Raw genomic sequence first — 23,650 nt, forward strand, 5'->3', positions numbered from 1 at the left:
CACACAGGACACTCATGACCCACACAGGACACTCAATGACCCACACGGGACTCTCAATGACCCACGCAGGACACTCAATGACCCACACAGGACACTCATGATCCATGCAGGACACTCAATGACCCATGCAGGACACTCAATGACACACGCAGGACACTCAATGACCCACGCAGGACACACAATGACCCACACGGGAATCTCAATGACACACGCAGGACACTCATGACCCACACAGGACACTCAATGACCCATGCAGGACACTCAATTACCCACACAGGACACACAATGACCCACGCAGGACACTCATGACCAACGCAGGACACTGAATGACCCACGCAGGACTCTCAATGACCCATGCAGGACATACAATGACCCACACGGGACTCTCAATGACCCACGCAGGACACTCAATGACCCACACAGGACCCTCATGATCCATGCAGGACACTCAATGACCCACGCAGGTCACTCAATGACACACGCAGGACACTCAATGACCCACGCAGGACACTCATGACCCACGCAGGACACACAATGACCCACGCAGGACACTCAATGACCCACGCAGGACACTCAATGACCGACACAGGACACTCATGACCCACGCAGGACACTCAATGACCCACGCAGGACACTCATGACCCACGCAGAACACTCAATGACCCACACAGGACACTCATGACCCACACAGGACACTCAATGACCCACACGGGACTCTCAATGACCCACGCAGGACACTCAATGACCCACACAGGACACTCATGATCCATGCAGGACACTCAATGACCCATGCAGGACACTCAATGACACACGCAGGACACTCAATGACCCACGCAGGACACACAATGACCCACACGGGAATCTCAATGACCCACGCAGGACACTCATGACCCACACAGGACACTCAATGACCCATGCAGGACACTCAATTACCCACACAGGACACACAATGACCCACGCAGGACACTCATGACCAACGCAGGACACTGAATGACCCACGCAGGACTCTCAATGACCCACGCAGGACATACAATGACCCACACGGGACTCTCAATGACCCACGCAGGACACTCAATGACCCACACAGGACCCTCATGATCCTTGCAAGACACTCAATGACCCACGCAGGACACTCAATGACACACGCAGGACACTCAATGACCCACGCAAGACACTCATGACCCACACAGGACACACAATGACCCACGCAGGACACTCAATGACCCACGCTGGGCTCTCAATGACCCACGCAGGACACTGAATGACCCACGCAGGACACTGAATCACCCATGCAGGACACCCATGACCCAGGCAGGACACTCAATGACCCATGCAGGACACTCAATGATCCACGCAGGAAACTCATGACCCACACAGGACACTCATGACCCACACAGGACACTCAATGACCCAAGCAGGACACTCAATGACCCACGCAGGATACTCAATGGCCCACGCAGGACACTCAATGACCCATGCAGGACACTCATGACCCACGCTGGACACTCAATGACCCACGTAGGACACTCAATGACCAACACAGGACACTCAATGACACACGCAGGACTCTCAATGACCCACGCTGGACACTCATGACCCAAGCAGGACACTCAAAGGCCCACGCAGGACACTCATGACCCAACACAGGACTCTCAATGACCCACGCAGGACACTCATGACACACACAGGACACTCAATGACCCATGCAGGACACTCATAAACAACGCAGGACACTGAATCACCCACGCAGGACACTCGATGACCGATGCAGGACACTCATGAACCACGCAGGACACTCAATGACCCACACAGGACAATCATGACCCACACAGGACACTCAATGACCCACGCAGGACACTCATGACCCACACAGGACACTCAATGACCCATGCAGGACACTCAATTACCCACACAGGACACACAATGACCCACGCAGGACACTCATGACCAACGCAGGACACTGAATGACCCACGCAGGACACTCAATGACCCACGCAGGACACTCAATGACACACGCAGGACACTCAATGACCCACGCAGGACACTCATGACCCACGCAGGACACACAATGACCCACGCAGGACACTCAATGACCCACGCTGGGCTCTCAATGACCCACGCAGGACACTGAATCACCCATGCAGGACGCCCATGACCCAGGCAGGACACTCAATGTCCCATGCAGGACACTCAATGATCCACGCAAGACACTCATGACCCACACAGGACACTCATGACCCACACAGGACACTCAATGACAAACGCAGGACACTCAATGACCCACGCAGGATAATCAATGGCCCACGCAGGATACTCAATGACACACGCAGGACACTCAATGACCCACGCAGGACACTCATGACCCACGCAGGACACACAATGGCCCACGCAGGACACTCAATGACCCACGCTGGGCTCTCAATGACCCACGCAGGACACTCATGACCCACGCAGAACACTCAATGACCCATACAGGACACTCATGACCCACACAGGACACTCAATGACCCACACGGGACTCTCAATGACCCACGCAGGACACTCAATGACCCACACAGGACACTCATGATCCATGCAGGACACTCAATGACCCATGCAGGACACTCAATGACACACGCAGGACACTCAATGACCCACGCAGGACACACAATGACCCACACGGGAATCTCAATGACCCACGCAGGACACTGAATGACCCACGCTGGACACTCAAAGACCCACGCAGGACACTCAATGACACACGCAGGACACTCAATGACCCACGCAGGACACTCATGACCCACGCAGGACACACAATGACCCACGCAGGACACTCAATGACCCACGCTGGGCTCTCAATGACCCACGCAGGACACTGAATGACCCACGCAGGACACTGAATCACCCATGCAGGACACCCATGACCCAGGCAGGACACTCAATGTCCCATGCAGGACACTCAATGATCCACGCAAGACACTCATGACCCACACAGGACACTCATGACCCACACAGGACACTCAATGACCCACGCAGGACACTCAATGACCCACGCAGGATAATCAATGGCCCACGCAGGATACTCAATGACACACGCAGGACACTCAATGACCCACGCAGGACACTCATGACCCACGCAGGACACACAATGGCCCACGCAGGACACTCAATGACCCACGCTGGGCTCTCAATGACCCACGCAGGAAACTCATGACCCACGCAGAACACTCAATGACCCACACAGGACACTCATGACCCACACAGGACACTCAATGACCCACACGGGACTCTCAATGACCCACGCAGGACACTCAATGACCCACACAGGACACTCATGATCCATGCAGGACACTCAATGACCCATGCAGGACACTCAATGACACACGCAGGACACTCAATGACCCACGCAGGACACACAATGACCCACACGGGAATCTCAATGACCCACGCTGGGCTCTCAATGACCCACGCAGGACACTCATGACCAACGCAGGACACTGAATGACCCACACAGGACTCTCAATGACCCACGCAGGACATACAATGACCCACACGGGACTCTCAATGACCCACGCAGGACACTCAATGACCCACACAGGACCCTCATGATCCTTGCAGGACACTCAATGACCCACGCAGGACACTCAATGACACACGCAGGACACTCAATGACCCACGCAGGACACTCATGACCCACGCAGGACACACAATGACCCATGCAGGACACTCAATGACCCACGCTGGGCTCTCAATGACCCACGCAGGACACTGAATGACCCACGCAGGACACTGAATCACCCATGCAGGACACCCATGACCCAGGCAGGACACTCAATGACCCATGCAGGACACTCAATGACACACGCAGGACACTCATGACCCACACAGGGCACTCATGACCCACGCAGGACACTCAATGTCCCATACAGGACACTCATGAACCACGCAGGACACTCAATGACCCACACAGGACAATCATGACCCACACAGGACACTCAATGACCCACGCAGGACACTCATGACCAACACAGGACACTCAATGACCCATGCAGGACACTCAATTACCCACACAGGACACACGATGACCCACGCAGGACACTCATGACCAACGCAGGACACTGAATGACCCACGCAGGACACTCAATGACCCACGCAGGACACTCAATGACACACGCAGGACACTCAATGACCCACGCAGGACACTCATGACCCACGCAGGACACACAATGACCCACGCAGGACACTCAATGACCCACGCTGGGCTCTCAATGACCCACGCAGGACACTGAATGACCCACGCAGGACACTGAATCACCCATGCAGGACACCCATGACCCAGGCAGGACACTCAATGACCCATGCAGGACACTCAATGATCCACGCAGGACACTCATGACCCACACAGGACACTCATGACCCACACAGGACACTCAATGACCCACGCAGGACACTCAATGACCCACGCAGGACACTCAATGATCCACGCAGGATACTCAATGGCCCACGCAGGACACTCAATGACCCATGCAGGACACTCATGACCCACGCTGGACACTCAATGACCCACGTAGGACACTCAATGACCAACACAGGACACTCAATGACACACGCAGGACTCTCAATGACCCACGCTGGACACTCATGACCCAAGCAGGACACTCAAAGGCCCACGCAGGACACTCATGACCCAACACAGGACTCTCAATGACCCACGCAGGACACTCATGACACACACAGGACACTCAATGACCCACGCAGGACACTCATGAACAACGCAGGACACTGAATCACCCACGCAGGACACTCGATGACCGATGCAGGACACGCAATGACCCACGCAGGACACTCATGACCCACGCAGGACACTCAATGACCCACGCAGGACACTCATGACCCACGCTGGGCTCTCAATGACCCACGCAGGACACTGAATGACCCACGCAGGACACTGAATCACCCATGCAGGACACCCATGACCCAGGCAGGACACTCAATGACCCATGCAGGACACTCAATGATCCACGCAGGAAACTCATGACCCACACAGGACACTCATGACCCACACAGGACACTCAATGACCCACGCAGGACACTCAATGACCCACGCAGGATACTCAATGGCCCACGCAGGACACTCAATGACCCATGCAGGACACTCATGACCCACGCTGGACACTCAATGACCCACGTAGGACACTCAATGACCAACACAGGACACTCAATGACACACGCAGGACTCTCAATGACCCACGCTGGACACTCATGACCCAAGCAGGACACTCAAAGGCCCACGCAGGACACTCATGACCCAACACAGGACTCTCAATGACCCACGCAGGACACTCATGACACACACAGGACACTCAATGACCCATGCAGGACACTCATAAACAACGCAGGACACTGAATCACCCACGCAGGACACTCGATGACCGATGCAGGACACTCATGAACCACGCAGGACACTCAATGACCCACACAGGACAATCATGACCCACACAGGACACTCAATGACCCACGCAGGACACTCATGACCCACACAGGACACTCAATGACCCATGCAGGACACTCAATTACCCACACAGGACACACAATGACCCACGCAGGACACTCATGACCAACGCAGGACACTGAATGACCCACGCAGGACACTCAATGACCCACGCAGGACACTCAATGACGCACGCAGGACACTCAATGACCCACGCAGGACACTCATGACCCACGCAGGACACACAATGACCCACGCAGGACACTCAATGACCCACGCTGGGCTCTCAATGACCCACGCAGGACACTGAATGACCCACGCAGGACACTGAATCACCCATGCAGGACACCCATGACCCAGGCAGGACACTCAATGTCCCATGCAGGACACTCAATGATCCACGCAAGACACTCATGACCCACACAGGACACTCATGACCCACACAGGACACTCAATGACCCACGCAGGACACTCAATGGCCCACGCAGGATACTCAATGACACACGCAGGACACTCAATGACCCACGCAGGACACTCATGACCCACGCAGGACACACAATGGCCCACGCAGGACACTCAATGACCCACGCTGGGCTCTCAATGACCCACGCAGGACACTCATGACCCACGCAGAACACTCAATGACCCACACAGGACACTCATGACCCACACAGGACACTCAATGACCCACACGGGACTCTCAATGACCCACGCAGGACACTCAATGACCCACACAGGACACTCATGATCCATGCAGGACACTCAATGACCCATGCAGGACACTCAATGACACACACAGGACACTCAATGACCCACGCAGGACACACAATGACCCACACGGGAATCTCAATGACCCACGCAGGACACTCATGACCCACACAGGACACTCAATGACCCATGCAGGACACTCAATTACCCACACAGGACACACAATGACCCACGCAGGACACTCATGACCAACGCAGGACACTGAATGACCCACACAGGACTCTCAATGACCCACGCAGGACATACAATGACCCACACGGGACTCTCAATGACCCACGCAGGACACTCAATGACCCACACAGGACCCTCATGATCCTTGCAGGACACTCAATGACCCACGCAGGACACTCAATGACACACGCAGGACACTCAATGACCCACGCAGGACACTCATGACCCACGCAGGACACACAATGACCCATGCAGGACACTCAATGACCCACGCTGGGCTCTCAATGACCCACGCAGGACACTGAATGACCCACGCAGGACACTGAATCACCCATGCAGGACACCCATGACCCAGGCAGGACACTCAATGACCCATGCAGGACACTCAATGACACACGCAGGACACTCATGACCCACACAGGGCACTCATGACCCACGCAGGACACTCAATGTCCCATACAGGACACTCATGAACCACGCAGGACACTCAATTACCCACACAGGACAATCATGACCCACACAGGACACTCAATGACCCACGCAGGACACTCATGACCCACACAGGACACTCAATGACCCATGCAGGACACTCAATTACCCACACAGGACACACAATGACCCACGCAGGACACTCATGACCAACGCAGGACACTGAATGACCCACGCAGGACACTCAATGACCCACGCAGGACACTCAATGACACACGCAGGACACTCAATGACCCACGCAGGACACTCATGACCCACGCAGGACACACAATGACCCACGCAGGACACTCAATGACCCACGCTGGGCTCTCAATGACCCACGCAGGACACTGAATGACCCACGCAGGACACTGAATCACCCATGCAGGACACCCATGACCCAGGCAGGACACTCAATGTCCCATGCAGGACACTCAATGATCCACGCAAGACACTCATGACCCACACAGGACACTCATGACCCACACAGGACACTCAATGACCCACGCAGGACACTCAATGACCCACGCAGGATAATCAATGGCCCACGCAGGATACTCAATGACACACGCAGGACACTCAATGACCCACGCAGGACACTCATGACCCACGCAGGACACACAATGACCCACGCAGGACACTCAATGACCCACGCTGGGCTCTCAATGACCCACGCAGGACACTCATGACCCACGCAGAACACTCAATGACCCACACAGGACACTCATGACCCACACAGGACACTCAATGACCCACACGGGACTCTCAATGACCCACGCAGGACACTCAATGACCCACACAGGACACTCATGATCCATGCAGGACACTCAATGACCCATGCAGGACACTCAATGACACACGCAGGACACTCAATGACCCACGCAGGACACACAATGACCCACACGGGAATCTCAATGACCCACGCAGGACACTCATGACCCACACAGGACACTCAATGACCCATGCAGGACACTCAATTACCCACACAGGACACACAATGACCCACGCAGGACACTCATGACCAACGCAGGACACTGAATGACCCACGCAGGACTCTTAATGACCCACGCAGGACATACAATGACCCACACGGGACTCTCAATGACCCACGCAGGACACTCAATGACCCACACAGGACCCTCATGATCCTTGCAGGACACTCAATGACCCACGCAGGACACTCAATGACCCACGCAGGACACTCATGACCCACGCAGGACACACAATGACCCACGCAGGACACTCAATGACCCACGCTGGGCTCTCAATGACCCACGCAGGACACTGAATGACCCACGCAGGACACTGAATCACCCATGCAGGACACCCATGACCCAGGCAGGACACTCAATGACCCATGCAGGACACTCAATGATCCACGCAGGACACTCATGACCCACACAGGACACTCATGACCCACACAGGACACTCAATGACCCACGCAGGACACTCAATGACCCACGCAGGACACTCAATGATCCACGCAGGATACTCAATGGCCCACGCAGGACACTCAATGACCCATGCAGGACACTCATGACCCACGCTGGACACTCAATGACCCACGTAGGACACTCAATGACCAACACAGGACACTCAATGACACACGCAGGACTCTCAATGACCCACGCTGGACACTCATGACCCAAGCAGGACACTCAAAGGCCCACGCAGGACACTCATGACCCAACACAGGACTCTCAATGACCCACGCAGGACACTCATGACACACACAGGACACTCAATGACCCACGCAGGACACTCATGAACAACGCAGGACACTGAATCACCCACGCAGGACACTCGATGACCGATGCAGGACACGCAATGACCCACGCAGGACACTCATGACCCACGCAGGACACTCAATGACCCACGCAGGACACTCATGACCCACGCTGAACACTCATGACCCACGCAGGACACTCAACGAACCACACAGGACACTCATGACCCTCGCAGGACACTCAATGACCCACGCAGGACACTCAATGACCGACACAGGACACTCATGACCCACGCAGGACACTCAATGACCCACGCAGGACACTCATGACCCACGCAGAACACTCAATGACCCACACAGGACACTCATGACCCACACAGGACACTCAATGACCCACACGGGACTCTCAATGACCCACGCAGGACACTCAATGACCCACACAGGACACTCAATGACCCACGCAGGACACACAATGACCCACACGGGAATCTCAATAACCCACGCAGGACACTCATGACCCACACAGGACACTCAATGACCCATGCAGGACACTCAATTACCCACACAGGACACACAATGACCCACGCAGGACACTCATGACCAACGCAGGACACTGAATGACCCACGCAGGACTCTCAATGACCCACGCAGGACATACAATGACCCACACGGGACTCTCAATGACCCACGCAGGACACTCAATGACCCACACAGGACCCTCATGATCCTTGCAAGACACTCAATGACCCACGCAGGACACTCAATGACACACGCAGGACACTCAATGACCCACGCAAGACACTCATGACCCACGCAGGACACACAATGACCCACGCAGGACACTCAATGACCCACGCTGGGCTCTCAATGACCCACGCAGGACACTGAATGACCCACGCAGGACACTGAATCACCCATGCAGGACACCCATGACCCAGGCAGGACACTCAATGACCCATGCAGGACACTCAATGATCCACGCAGGACACTCGATGACCGATGCAGGACACTCATGACCCACGCTGGACACTCAATGACCCACGTAGGACACTCAATGACCAACACAGGACACTCAATGACACACGCAGGACTCTCAATGACCCACGCTGGACACGCATGACCCAAGCAGGACACTCAAAGGCCCACGCAGGACACTCATGACCCAACACAGGACTCTCAATGACCCACGCAGGACACTCATGACACACACAGGACACTCAATGACCCATGCAGGACACTCATAAACAACGCAGGACACTGAATCACCCACGCAGGACACTCGATGACCGATGCAGGACACGCAATGACCCACGCAGGACAGTCATGACCCATGCAGGGCACTCAATGACGCACGCAGGACACTCATGACCCATGCTGAACACTCATGACCCACGCAGGACACTCAACGAACCACACAGGACACTCATGACCCTCGCAGGACACTCAATGACCCACGCAGGACACTCAATGACCGACACAGGACACTCATGACCCACGCAGGACACTCAATGACCCACGCAAGACACTCATGACCCACGCAGAACACTCAATGACCCACACAGGGCACTCAGGACCCACCAAGGACACTCAATGACCCACGCAGGACACACAATGACCCACGCAGGACACTCATGACCCACGCAGGACACTCAATGACCCACGCAGGACACTCATGACCCACGCAGGATACTCAATGGCCCACGCAGGACACTCAATGACCCATGCAGGACACTCATGACCCACGCTGGACACTCAATGACCCACACAGGACACTCATGACCCACACAGGACACTCAATGACCCACGCAGGACACTCAATGACCCACGCAGGATACTCAATGGCCCACGCAGGACACTCAATGACCCATGCAGGACACTCATGACCCACGCTGGACACTCAATGACCCACAATGGACACTCATGACCCAAGCAGGACACTTAAAGGCCCACGCAGGACACTCAGGGCCCACGCAGGACACTCAATGACCCACGCAGGACACTCATGACCCACGCAGGACACTCAATGACCCTTCCAGGACACTCATGTCCCACGCAGGACACTGAATCACCCACGCAGGACACCCATGACCCACGCAGGACACTCAATGACCCACGCAGGACACCCAATGACCCACGGAGTACACTCATGACCCATGAAGGACACTCATGACCCACGCAGGACACTCATGACCCACGCAGGACACTCAGGGCCCACGCAGGACACTCAATGACCCACGCAGGACACTCATGACCCACGCAGGACAATCAATGACCCATGCAGGACACTCATGACCCACGCAGGACACTGAATCACCCACGCAGGACACCCATGACCCACGCAGTTCACTCAATGACCCACGCAGGACACTCAATGACCCACGGAGTACACTCATGACCCATGAAGGACACTCATGACCCACGCAGGACACTCAATGACCCACACAGGATACTCAATGACCTACGCAGGACACTCAATGACCAACACAGGACACTCAATGACCGACGCAGGACTCTCAATGACCCACGCTGGACACTCATGACCAAAGCAGGACACTCAATGATCCATGCAGGAACTCATGACCCACGCAGGACACTCAATGACCCACGCAGGACACTCATGACCCACGCAGGACACTCAAAGACACACGCAGGACACTGAATGTCCCACGCAGGACACTCAATGACCCACGCAGGACACTCAATGTCCCACGCAGGACTCTCCTTACCATGCAGGACACTCAATGACCCACGCAGGACACTCATGACATACACAGGACACTCAATGACCCACGCAGGACACTCAATGACCCACACAGGACACTCAATGACCCACACAGGACACTCATGACCCACACAGGGCACTCATGACCCACGCAGGACACTCAATGTCCCATACAGGACACTCATGAACCACGCAGGACACTCAATGACCCACACAGGACAATCATGACCCACACAGGACACTCAATGACCCATGCAGGACACTCAATTACCCACACAGGACACACAATGACCCACGCAGGACACTCATGACCAACGCAGGTCACTGAATGACCCACGCAGGACACTCAATGACCCACGCAGGACACTCAATGACACACGCAGGACACTCAATGACCCACGCAGGACACTCATGACCCACGCAGGACACACAATGACCCACGCAGGACACTCAATTTCCCACGCTGGGCTCTCAATGACCCACGCAGGACACTGAATGACCCACGCAGGACACTGAATCACCCATGCAGGACACCCATGACCCAGGCAGGACACTCAATGTCCCATGCAGGACACTCAATGATCCACGCAAGACACTCATGACCCACACAGGACACTCATGACCCACACAGGGCACTCAAAGACCCACGCAGGACACTCAATGACCCACGCATGATAATCAATGGCCCACGCAGGATACTCAATGACACACGCAGGACACTCAATGACCAACGCAGGACACTCATGACCCACGCAGGACACACAATGGCCCACGCAGGACACTCAATGACCCACGCTGGGCTCTCAATGACCCACGCAGGACACTCATGACCCACGCAGAACACACAATGACCCACACAGGACACTCATGACCCACACAGGACACTCAATGACCCACACGGGACTCTCAATGACCCACGCAGGACACTCAATGACCCACACAGGACACTCAATGACCCATGCAGGACACTCAATTACCCACACAGGACACACAATGACCCACGCAGGACACTCATGACCAACGCAGGACACTGAATGACCCACACAGGACTCTCAATGACCCACGCAGGACATACAATGACCCACACGGGACTCTCAATGACCCACGTAGGACACTCAATGACCCACACAGGACCCTCATGATCCTTGCAGGACACTCAATGACCCACGCAGGACACTCAATGACACACGCAGGACACTCAATGACCCACGCAGGACACTCATGACCCACGCAGGACACACAATGACCCATGCAGGACACTCAATGACCCACGCTGGGCTCTCAATGACCCACGCAGGACACTGAATGACCCACGCAGGACACTGAATCACCCATGCAGGACACCCATGACCCAGGCAGGACACTCAATGACCCATGCAGGACACTCAATGACACACGCAGGACACTCATGACCCACACAGGGCACTCATGACCCACGCAGGACACTCAATGTCCCATACAGGACACTCATGAACCACGCAGGACACTCAATGACCCACACAGGACAATCATGACCCACACAGGACACTCAATGACCCACGCAGGACACTCATGACCCACACAGGACACTCAATGACCCATGCAGGACACTCAATTACCCACACAGGACACACGATGACCCACGCAGGACACTCAGAACCAACGCAGGACACTGAATGACCCACGCAGGACACTCAATGACCCACGCAGGACACTCAATGACACACGCAGGACACTCAATGACCCACGCAGGACACTCATGACCCACGCAGGACACACAATGACCCACGCAGGACACTCAATGACCCACGCTGGGCTCTCAATGACCCACGCAGGACACTGAATGTCCCACGCAGGACACTGAATCACCCATGCAGGACACCCATGACCCAGGCAGGACACTCAATGTCCCATGCAGGACACTCAATGATCCACGCAAGACACTCATGACCCACACAGGACACTCATGACCCACGCAGGACACTGAATGACCCACGCAGGACCCTCAATGACCCACGCAGGATAATCAATGGCCCACGCAGGATACTCAATGACACACGCAGGACACTCAATGACCCACGCAGGACACTCATGACCCACGCAGGACACACAATGACCCACGCAGGACACTCAATGACCCACGCTGGGCTCTCAATGACCCACGCAGGACACTCATGACCCACGCAGAACACTCAATGACCCACACAGGACACTCATGAACCACACAGGACACTCAATGACCCACACGGGACTCTCAATGACCCACGCAGGACACTCAATGACCCACACAGGACACTCATGATCCATGCAGGACACTCAATGACCCATGCAGGACACTCAATGACACACGCAGGACACTCAATGACCCACGCAGGACACACAATGACCCACACGGGAATCTCAATGACCCACGCAGGACACTCATGACCCACACAGGACACTCAATGACCCATGCAGGACACTCAATTACCCACACAGGACACACAATGACCCACGCAGGACACTCATGACCAACGCAGGACACTGAATGACCCACGCAGGACTCTCAGTGACCCACGCAGGACACTCAATGACCCACACAGGACCCTCATGATCCTTGCAGGACACTCAATGACCCACGCAGGACACTCAATGACACACGCAGGACACTCAATGACCCACGCAGGACACTCATGACCCACGCTGGACACTCAATGTCCCATACAGGACACTCATGACCCACGCTGGACACTCATGACCCAAGCAGGACACTCAAAGGCCCACGCAGGACACTCATGACCCAACACAGGACTCTCAATGACCCACGCAGGACACTCATGACACACACAGGACACTCAATGACCCATGCAGGACACTCATAAACAACGCAGGACACTGAATCACCCACGCAGGACACTCGATGACCGATGCAGGACACGCAATGACCCACGCAGGACAGTCATGACCCATGCAGGACACTCAATGACGCACGCAGGACACTCATGACCCACGCTGAACACTCATGACCCACGCAGGACACTCAACGAACCACACAGGACACTCATGACCCTCGCAGGACACTCAATGACCCACGCAGGACACTCAATGACCGACACAGGACACTCATGACCCACGCAGGACACTCAATGACCCACGCAAGACACTCATGACCCACGCAGAACACTCAATGACCCACACAGGGCACTCAGGACCCACCAAGGACACTCAATGACCCACGCAGGACACACAATGACCCACGCAGGACACTCATGACCCACGCAGGACACTCAATGACCCACGCAGGACACTCATGACCCACGCAGGATACTCAATGGCCCACGCAGGACACTCAATGACCCATGCAGGACACTCATGACCCACGCTGGACACTCAATGACCCACACAGGACACTCATGACCCACACAGGACACTCAATGACCCACGCAGGACACTCAATGACCCACGCAGGATACTCAATGGCCCACGCAGGACACTCAATGACCCATGCAGGACACTCATGACCCACGCTGGACACTCAATGACCCACAATGGACACTCATGACCCAAGCAGGACACTCAAAGGCCCACGCAGGACACTCAGGGCCCACGCAGGACACTCAATGACCCACGCAGGACACTCATGACCCACGCAGGACACTCAATGACCCTTGCAGGACACTCATGACCCACGCAGGACACTGAATCACCCACGCAGGACACCCATGACCCACGCAGGACACTCAATGACCCACGCAGGACACTCAATGACCCACGGAGTACACTCATGACCCATGAAGGACACTCATGACCCACGCAGGACACTCATGACCCACGCAGGACACTCAGGGCCCACGCAGGACACTCAATGACCCACGCAGGACACTCATGACCCACGCAGGACAATCAATGACCCATGCAGGACACTCATGACCCACGCAGGACACTGAATCACCCACGCAGGACACCCATGACCCACGCAGGTCACTCAATGACCCACGCAGGACACTCAATGACCCACGGAGTACACTCATGACCCATGAAGGACACTCATGACCCACGCAGGACACTCAATGACCCACACAGGATACTCAATGACCTACGCAGGACACTCAATGACCAACACAGGACACTCAATGACCGACGCAGGACTCTCAATGACCCACGCTGGACACTCATGACCAAAGCAGGACACTCAATGATCCATGCAGGAACTCATGACCCACGCAGGACACTCAATGACCCACGCAGGACACTCATGACCCACGCAGGACACTCAAAGACACACGCAGGACACTGAATGTCCCACGCAGGACACTCAATGACCCACGCAGGACACTCAATGTCCCACGCAGGACTCTCCTTACCACGCAGGACACTCAATGACCCACGCAGGACACTCATGACATACACAGGACACTCAATGACCCACGCAGGACACTCAATGACCCACACAGGACACTCAATGACCCACACAGGACACTCATGACCCACACAGGGCACTCATGACCCACGCAGGACACTCAATGTCCCATTCAGGACACTCATGAACCACGCAGGACACTCAATGACCCACACAGGACAATCATGACCCACACAGGACACTCAATGACCCATGCAGGACACTCAATTACCCACACAGGACACACAATGACCCACGCAGGACACTCATGACCAACGCAGGTCACTGAATGACCCACGCAGGACACTCAATGACCCACGCAGGACACTCAATGACACACGCAGGACACTCAATGACCCACGCAGGACACTCATGACCCACGCAGGACACACAATGACCCACGCAGGACACTCAATTTCCCACGCTGGGCTCTCAATGACCCACGCAGGACACTGAATGACCCACGCAGGACACTGAATCACCCACGCAGGACACTCGATGACCGATGCAGGACACGCAATGACCCACGCAGGACAGTCATGACCCATGCAGGACACTCAATGACGCACGCAGGACACTCATGACCCACGCTGAACACTCATGACCCACGCAGGACACTCAACGAACCACACAGGACACTCATGACCCTCGCAGGACACTCAATGACCCACGCAGGACACTCAATGACCGACACAGGACACTCATGACCCACGCAGGACACTCAATGACCCACGCAAGACACTCATGACCCACGCAGAACACTCAATGACCCACACAGGGCACTCAGGACCCACCAAGGACACTCAATGACCCACGCAGGACACACAATGACCCACGCAGGACACTCATGACCCACGCAGGACACTCAATGACCCACGCAGGACACTCATGACCCACGCAGGATACTCAATGGCCCACGCAGGACACTCAATGACCCATGCAGGACACTCATGACCCACGCTGGACACTCAATGACCCACACAGGACACTCATGACCCACACAGGACACTCAATGACCCACGCAGGACACTCAATGACCCACGCAGGATACTCAATGGCCCACGCAGGACACTCAATGACCCATGCAGGACACTCATGACCCACGCTGGACACTCAATGACCCACAATGGACACTCATGACCCAAGCAGGACACTCAAAGGCCCACGCAGGACACTCAGGGCCCACGCAGGACACTCAATGACCCACGCAGGACACTCATGACCCACGCAGGACACTCAATGACCCTTGCAGGACACTCATGACCCACGCAGGACACTGAATCACCCACGCAGGACACCCATGACCCACGCAGGACACTCAATGACCCACGCAGGACACTCAATGACCCACGGAGTACACTCATGACCCATGAAGGACACTCATGACCCACGCAGGACACTCATGACCCACGCAGGACACTCAGGGCCCACGCAGGACACTCAATGACCCACGCAGGACACTCATGACCCACGCAGGACAATCAATGACCCATGCAGGACACTCATGACCCACGCAGGACACTGAATCACCCACGCAGGACACCCATGACCCACGCAGGTCACTCAATGACCCACGCAGGACACTCAATGACCCACGGAGTACACTCATGACCCATGAAGGACACTCATGACCCACGCAGGACACTCAATGACCCACACAGGATACTCAATGACCTACGCAGGACACTCAATGACCAACACAGGACACTCAATGACCGACGCAGGACTCTCAATGACCCACGCTGGACACTCATGACCAAAGCAGGACACTCAATGATCCATGCAGGAACTCATGACCCACGCAGGACACTCAATGACCCACGCAGGACACTCATGACCCACGCAGGACACTCAAAGACACACGCAGGACACTGAATGTCCCACGCAGGACACTCAATGACCCACGCAGGACACTCAATGTCCCACGCAGGACTCTCCTTACCACGAAGGACACTCAATGACCCACGCAGGACACTCATGACATACACAGGACACTCAATGACCCACGCAGGACACTCAATGACCCACACAGGACACTCAATGACCCACACAGGACACTCATGACCCACACAGGGCACTCATGACCCACGCAGGACACTCAATGTCCCATTCAGGACACTCATGAACCACGCAGGACACTCAATGACCCACACAGGACAATCATGACCCACACAGGACACTCAATGACCCATGCAGGACACTCAATTACCCACACAGGACACACAATGACCCACGCAGGACACTCATGACCAACGCAGGTCACTGAATGACCCACGCAGGACACTCAATGACCCACGCAGGACACTCAATGACACACGCAGGACACTCAATGACCCACGCAGGACACTCATGACCCACGCAGGACACACAATGACCCACGCAGGACACTCAATTTCCCACGCTGGGCTCTCAATGACCCACGCAGGACACTGAATGACCCACGCAGGACACTGAATCACCCATGCAGGACACCCATGACCCAGGCAGGACACTCAATGTCCCATGCAGGACACTCAATGATCCACGCAAGACACTCATGACCCACACAGGACACTCATGACCCACACAGGACACTCAAAGACCCACGCAGGACACTCAATGACCCACGCATGATAATCAATGGCCCACGCAGGATACTCAATGACACACGCAGGACACTCAATGACCAACGCAGGACACTCATGACCCACGCAGGACACACAATGGCCCATGCAGGACACTCAATGGCCCACGCTGGGCTCTCAATGACCCACGCAGGACACTCATGACCCACGCAGAACACACAATGACCCACACAGGACACTCATGACCCACACAGGACACTCAATGACCCACACGGGACTCTCAATGACCCACGCAGGACACTCAATGACCCACACAGGACACTCAATGACCCATGCAGGACACTCAATTACCCACACAGGACACACAATGACCCACGCAGGACACTCATGACCAACGCAGGACACTGAATGACCCACACAGGACTCTCAATGACCCACGCAGGACATACAATGACCCACACGGGACTCTCAATGACCCACGTAGGACACTCAATGACCCACACAGGACCCTCATGATCCTTGCAGGACACTCAATGACCCACGCAGGACACTCAATGACACACGCAGGACACTCAATGACCCACGCAGGACACTCATGACCCACGCAGGACACACAATGACCCATGCAGGACACTCAATGACCCACGCTGGGCTCTCAATGACCCACGCAGGACACTGAATGACCCACGCAGGACACTGAATCACCCATGCAGGACACCCATGACCCAGGCAGGACACTCAATGACCCATGCAGGACACTCAATGACACACGCAGGACACTCATGACCCACACAGGGCACTCATGACCCACGCAGGACACTCAATGTCCCATACAGGACACTCATGAACCACGCAGGACACTCAATGACCCACACAGGACAATCATGACCCACACAGGACACTCAATGACCCACGCAGGACACTCATGACCCACACAGGACAATCAATGACCCATGCAGGACACTCAATTACCCACACAGGACACACAATGACCCACGCAGGACACTCATGACCAACGCAGGACACTGAATGACCCACGCAGGACACTCAATGACCCACGCAGGACACTCAATGACACACGCAGGACACTCAATGACCCACGCAGGACACTCATGACCCACGCAGGACACACAATGACCCACGCAGGACACTCAATGACCCACGCTGGGCTCTCAATGACCCACGCAGGACACTGAATGTCCCACGCAGGACACTGAATCACCCATGCAGGACACCCATGACCCAGGCAGGACACTCAATGTCCCATGCAGGACACTCAATGATCCACGCAAGACACTCATGACCCACACAGGACACTCATGACCCACACAGGACACTGAATGACCCACGCAGGACCCTCAATGACCCACGCAGGATAATCAATGGCCCACGCAGGATACTCAATGACACACGCAGGACACTCAATGACCCACGCAGGACACTCATGACCCACGCAGGACACACAATGACCCACGCAGGACACTCAATGACCCACGCTGGGCTCTCAATGACCCACGCAGGACACTCATGACCCACGCAGAACACTCAATGACCCACACAGGACACTCATGACCCACACAGGACACTCAATGACCCACACGGGACTCTCAATGACCCACGCAGGACACTCAATGACCCACACAGGACACTCATGATCCATGCAGGACACTCAATGACCCATGCAGGACACTCAATGACACACGCAGGACACTCAATGACCCACGCAGGACACACAATGACCCACACGGGAATCTCAATGACCCACGCAGGACACTCATGACCCACACAGGACACTCAATGACCCATGCAGGACACTCAATTACCCACACAGGACACACAATGACCCACGCAGGACACTCATGACCAACGCAGGACACTGAATGACCCACGCAGGACTCTCAATGACCCACGCAGGACATACAATGACCCACACGGGACTCTCAGTGACCCACGCAGGACACTCAATGACCCACACAGGACCCTCATGATCCTTGCAGGACACTCAATGACCCACGCAGGACACTCAATGACACACGCAGGACACTCAATGACCCACGCAGGACACTCATGACCCACGCTGGACACTCAATGTCCCATACAGGACACTCATGACCCACGCTGGACACTCATGACCCAAGCAGGACACTCAAAGGCCCACGCAGGACACTCATGACCCAACACAGGACTCTCAATGACCCACGCAGGACACTCATGACACACACAGGACACTCAATGACCCATGCAGGACACTCATAAACAACGCAGGACACTGAATCACCCACGCAGGACACTCGATCACCGATGCAGGACACGCAATGACCCACGCAGGACAGTCATGACCCATGCAGGACACTCAATGACGCACGCAGGACACTCATGACCCACGCTGAACACTCATGACCCACGCAGGACACTCAACGAACCACACAGGACACTCATGACCCTCGCAGGACACTCAATGACCCACGCAGGACACTCAATGACCGACACAGGACACTCATGACCCACGCAGGACACTCAATGACCCACGCAGGACACTCATGACCCACGCAGAACACTCAATGACCCACACAGGGCACTCATGACCCACCAAGGACACTCAATGACCCACGCAGGACACACAATGACCCACGCAGGACACTCAATGACCCACGCTGGACACTCAATGACCCTCGCAGGACACTCAATGACCCACACAGGACACTCACTGACCCACGCAGGAAACTCAATGACCCACACAGGACATTTACTGACCCACACACGACACTCAGGACCAAGCAGGACACTCTTGACCACACAGGACACTCAATGACCCACGCAGGACACTCATGACCCATGCAGGACACTCAATGACCCACGCAGGACTCTAAATGACCCACGCAGGACACTCAATGACCCACACGGGACACTCAATGACCCACGCAGGACACTCAATGTCCCAGACAGGACACTCATGACCCATGCAGGACACTCAATGACCCACGCAGGAAACCCATGACCCACGCAGGACACTCATGACCCACACAGGACACTCAATGGCCCACGCAGGTCACTCAGGACCCACGCAGGACAGTCAATGACCCACGCAGGACACTCATGACGCACACAGGACACTCAATGACCCACGCAGGACACTCATGACCCACGCAGGACACTCAATGACCCACACAGGACACTCATGACCCACGCAGGACACTCAATGACCCACGCAGAACACTCAATGACCCACGGAGTACACTCATGACCCATGCAGGACACTCATGACTCACGCAGGACACTGAATGACCCACACAGGACACTCAATGATCCACGCACGACTCTCAATGACCCACGCAGGACACTCATGGCCCACGCAGGACATTCAATGACCCACGCAGGACACTCATGACCCACGCTGGACACTCATGACCCACGCAGGACACTCAACGAACTATACAGGACACTCATGACCCACGCAGGACACTCAATGACTCACGCAGGACACTCAATGACCAACACAGGACACAGATTACCAATGCAGGACACTCAATGACCCACGCAGAACACTCATGACCCACGCAGGACAGTCAATGACCCACACAGGACACTCAATGACCCACGCCGGACACTCAATGACCCATGCAGGATACTCAATGATCCACGCAGGACACTCATGACCCATTTAGGACACACAATGACCCACGCAGGACACTCAATGACCCACGCTGGACACTCAATGACCCACGCAGGACACTGAATGACCCACGCAGGACACTCCATGACCCACACAGGACACTCACTGACCCACGCAGGAAACTCAATGACCCACACAGGACATTTACTGACCCACACAGGACACTCAGGACCAAGCAGGACACTCTTGACCCACGTAGGACACTCAATGACCCACGCAGGACACTCAGATCCATGCAGGACACTCAATGACCCACGCAGGACACTCAATGACCCACGCAGGACACTCAATGACCCACGCAGGACTCGAAATGACCCACGCAGGACACTCAATGACCCACACGGGACACTCAATGACCCACGCAGGACACTCAATGTCCCAGACAGGACACTCATGACCCATGCAGGACACTCAATGACCCACGCAGGAAACCCATGACCCACGCAGGACACTCATGACCCACACAGGACACTCAATGGCCCACGCAGGACACTCATGACCCACGCAGGACACTGAATGTCCCACGCAGGACACTCAATGACCCACGCAGGACACTCAATGTCCCACGCAGGACTCTCCTTACCACGCAGGACACTCAATGACCCACGCAGGACACTCATGACATACACAGGACACTCAATGACCCACGCAGGACACTCAATGACCCACACAGGACACTCAATGACCCACACAGGACACTCATGACCCACACAGGGCACTCATGACCCACGCAGGACACTCAATGTCCCATTCAGGACACTCATGAACCACGCAGGACACTCAATGACCCACACAGGACAATCATGACCCACACAGGACACTCAATGACCCATGCAGGACACTCAATTACCCACACAGGACACACAATGACCCACGCAGGACACTCATGACCAACGCAGGTCACTGAATGACCCACGCAGGACACTCAATGACCCACGCAGGACACTCAATGACACACGCAGGACACTCAATGACCCACGCAGGACACTCATGACCCACGCAGGACACACAATGACCCACGCAGGACACTCAATTTCCCACGCTGGGCTCTCAATGACCCACGCAGGACACTGAATGACCCACGCAGGACACTGAATCACCCACGCAGGACACTCGATGACCGATGCAGGACACGCAATGACCCACGCAGGACAGTCATGACCCATGCAGGACACTCAATGACGCACGCAGGACACTCATGACCCACGCTGAACACTCATGACCCACGCAGGACACTCAACGAACCACACAGGACACTCATGACCCTCGCAGGACACTCAATGACCCACGCAGGACACTCAATGACCGACACAGGACACTCATGACCCACGCAGGACACTCAATGACCCACGCAAGACACTCATGACCCACGCAGAACACTCAATGACCCACACAGGGCACTCAGGACCCACCAAGGACACTCAATGACCCACGCAGGACACACAATGACCCACGCAGGACACTCATGACCCACGCAGGACACTCAATGACCCACGCAGGACACTCATGACCCACGCAGGATACTCAATGGCCCACGCAGGACACTCAATGACCCATGCAGGACACTCATGACCCACGCTGGACACTCAATGACCCACACAGGACACTCATGACCCACACAGGACACTCAATGACCCACGCAGGACACTCAATGACCCACGCAGGATACTCAATGGCCCACGCAGGACACTCAATGACCCATGCAGGACACTCATGACCCACGCTGGACAC

Source organism: Chiloscyllium plagiosum, unplaced genomic scaffold (assembly GCF_037043375.1).
Source record: "Chiloscyllium plagiosum isolate Xiang-an unplaced genomic scaffold, Cpla_swu_hap1 HiC_scaffold_29, whole genome shotgun sequence".
Lineage (NCBI taxonomy): Eukaryota > Metazoa > Chordata > Chondrichthyes > Orectolobiformes > Hemiscylliidae > Chiloscyllium > Chiloscyllium plagiosum.